The following is a 3,690-nucleotide window of genomic DNA, read 5'->3' on the forward strand; positions in this document are numbered from 1 at the left end:
AAGACCATTGGAAATATGTGTTTTCTGATGGTCTTAGGTGACCCCTGTGAAAGGATAATTTGACCCTCAAATGTAGGGTTGCCATAATTCTCTACTAAAAACCGGGACAAAATGTAGGACAAAATTTAGACCAAAACATGGGACAATTGTAGGATAAAATTTAGCCCAAAATGTAGGACATTTAAGGTCTTCCATTTTTCTTAAATGTCCTACATTTTGGGCTAAATTTTGTCCTACATGTTGTCCTGGTTTTTAGTAGAGAATTATGGTAACCTTACCGAAATGGGTCACGACCCACAGGTTGAGGACTGCTGACATAAGAAGATAGAATAAGGAATATTTAATCTAGCATATTTGAACCTTGGCACCACAAGAGCTGAGTGGGAAGGAGAAAGTTAGACCTTCCTCCTTGGAAAATCTTTTCAAGTTGCAGCAACAAGTCAATTGAGCCTTGCAAATGGTAGCCAGCTGCTTCTCTGTTATCTGAGCTGAAGGTTTGCATCCAGCAATTTTGTCTTCCTTGGAGCCGAACCTACCAAAACTGGAGAACTGGTGCCCTCATCTCCTGCCTGGCAATGACCCACAAAAACTGGAAATCTAGCAGCTTTACTTGGACCTCATCTGACATAGTTATGTTCCATAGCACCTCTTCTTCTATTCGTTAATGCTTTCCCTACCATGCTTTGGTTTCTGCCGATTGCAATGTCATTTTTGGGGCAGGCAAAAGTGTTTTTGCACATTGCCGACATGTATTTTAGCATTGATTCCCCCCCCCCTCTCTTTTAAATGCTAGTTGCTACTTCTCTCGCTTTATTTTTAACCACAACCGTCGCTTGCCTCTGCATTGTGTTTTATTGGGATTTCGTCTCTTATCTCTTAACCTCTTCTCCTTTTGCATGGCCGACGGTTGAGTCCTCCTGCTTTTAAAGATTTTATAGCATCTTCCCGAAGCGGTTGCTAGGTGGAGTTGAGGGAAACGCTGGAGTCCTTGTTACTCATTGGGATGGAGCATCTCTATTTGGGTTGTTGTCAAAGTGACTGTGTACAGTGAAGTCATTGCTGGACTTGGGGGTGTTGCTGGTTGCTTGGAGCTGGTTCATGCCTATGGGGGGAAAAGAAGAGTTGAAATCTGGAGGGCTGGATCCTAGGAGTGAGACAGACAGACAGTTTGCATGTCTCTTGATAGAGAATGTCAATGATGTGAGCCATGCCATGGCTGGAAGTCAGGATTTGGATTGGCTCTGCTTCAGTTTTCGCTCTGTCTTCTTATTCGGCACAGTCTGGCTAACGTTTCATTTTGGCTCAAACATCTCCTTCTCATGCATCTCCAGGAAAAGGCAGAGACTCAGGAAGGGTGACTTTTTACATTCAAAGATCAAGTATTACAGGGTACTTAAATTTATATAAAGAGAACAGCTGGGATTGAAATGTGTGTTTGTGGGGGGGGGGGCGGGGGAGGAACACGTTGCTTGGAGCTGAAGGCTCTAGCTTCTGCTCTCCGCAGGTTCGCCACTGGCAGAGTTTGGTAGCTTGTGGTTTTATTTTTATATTTTTTCCCATGTGCATTTTAAACACAATTTAGTGCAGCAAGTGCACTTATTTAAGCATTGTGCCTCCTACAAGGGTAGGCAAAGGGAATCATAGAATTTAGAGTTGGAAGAGACCCCCACTTTTAAAGTTAAGAAGGGTTTTAAGGCCCTTTGTCAGTGGACTTTTCTATGTTCCACCAACATAACAGTGAGGATGTTGGAGACAAGGTCATAGAATCACAGAGTTGGAAGAAACTCCCAAGAACTGTGAAGTCCCATTCTGCCTTGCAGAAAACCCAATCCAAGCCCATCCAGCCTCTGCTTAAAAACCTCCAAAGGAGGAGACTCCACCATATTCCAAGAGATCATCTTCCACTGTCCAACAGCATTTACCATCAGGAAGTTCTTCCTAATGTTGAGCTGGAATTTCTTTTCCTATAGTTTGCACCCACTGCTCCATCTCTTAGTCTCTGGAGCAGCAGAAAACAAGCCTGCTCCATCTTCAGTATGGCATGCCTTCAAATATTTAATCAGAGTTATCATATCGCCACTTAACCTCCTCTTCTCCAAGCTGAACGTATCCAGCCTCCTAAACCTCTCCTCATAGGGCTTGGTGCTTTCCAGACCTTTCATCATTTTGGTCACCCTCCTCTAGACATACTCCTAAATGATTCCTGAAACCTCACATTCTCTGTTTTTTAAAAAAAAAACAGTTGCATTTTTGAATATTGAATGATGAGCCCTCCATATGTGCAGAAACACTCAACCACATCTGAGAAAGTAGACCTAAATCTACAAAAGCTTATGCTACCAACTTCCCCCCCCCCCCCCAGTTAGCCTCAAAGGTGCTATAAGACCCCTTTGCACACTGATTTTCCAGACTAACATAGCTATGAAGTCTTTGGCACACTAAATGTCTGTCTCCTGTAGCATAAATACCTGCAAGAAGAATATTATATTTGCCTTGCAAGAGGATGAAGGTGAGTGTCTGAATCCTGTTGGTATTCTCACCTAAAGTAGACCCATAGAATCCACAAAGTGTTATGTAAATCTCCTTGACTCAATGAGGCTTCTCTAGTTGCGGGCACTAAATAACATTTAAGCAGAGTCTTTCACTTGTTATAAGTCTGCATCTGAACCGACAAGGCATTGTGGACTCTCCATCGCAGGAGCCCAGTGCTAATAAAAATGATAAATTGCCACCCGCTGGAGATTGTGGTATTATTCCCCAGGAAGATTTATTGTCCTCCCGTGGGATGGATGGAGAGAAGTGATATTGAAGAGATGCAACCGTGCAGAATCCACTTGAGTTTGGCAGTTGTTAAAAGCATTGGGCTCCCATCCTTTCGATTGCCGGATAACCCTTGCGATAACCCTGCCATTAATCAAGTGGAAACAACAACAACTATGTTTACCCAAGAAAAAAGGAGGAACGGGGAACAGAATGAAACAAACAAGCCGGGCAAAGAGAACGAAGCAATTAGAGAAGTCTTACTTCGCCTCTCTTCCTCCTCCTCTGTCATGCTTTGGGCCGCATAGGAGGATCCGTCAGGTGCCATTGAGATGCCTATATACCCTAAAGGCACCAGATCCCATCGGATCTTGGAAGATAAGCAGGGTCACAACTAGATGGAGGGAAGTCATAGTACCACTCTATTCTGGTTTGGTCAGATTTCACCTGGAATATTGTGTCCACTTTTGGACACCACAATTCAAGAAGGATGTGGTCAAGCTGGAGAGTATCCAGAAGAAGGCAACCAAAATGGTGGGAGGTCTGGAAACCACCAAACCCTCTGAGGACCAGCTAATGGAGCCGGGTATGTTTAGCCTGGAGAAGAGAAGGTTAAGAGGTGATATGATAGCCATGCTTAAATATCGGAAGGGATGTCCTATTGAGGATGCTTGTTCCCTGCTGCACCAGAGACTAGGATGCATAGGAGCAATTGCTGTATATATAGTTGCAAGGAAAGCCAGCATGATGTAGTACACCAGTTCTTAACCTGTGTGTCGTGACCCATTTGGGGGTTGAACGACCTATTCACAGGGATCGCCTTAGGGGAGGAAGGGATATATATAAATAAAAACTATTATTATTAATATTGTTGTTGTTATAGAATCATAGAATCATAGAGTTGGAAGAGACCGCAAGGGCCATCCAGTC

Source organism: Sceloporus undulatus, chromosome 6 (genome assembly GCF_019175285.1).
Source record: "Sceloporus undulatus isolate JIND9_A2432 ecotype Alabama chromosome 6, SceUnd_v1.1, whole genome shotgun sequence".
NCBI lineage: Eukaryota > Metazoa > Chordata > Lepidosauria > Squamata > Phrynosomatidae > Sceloporus > Sceloporus undulatus.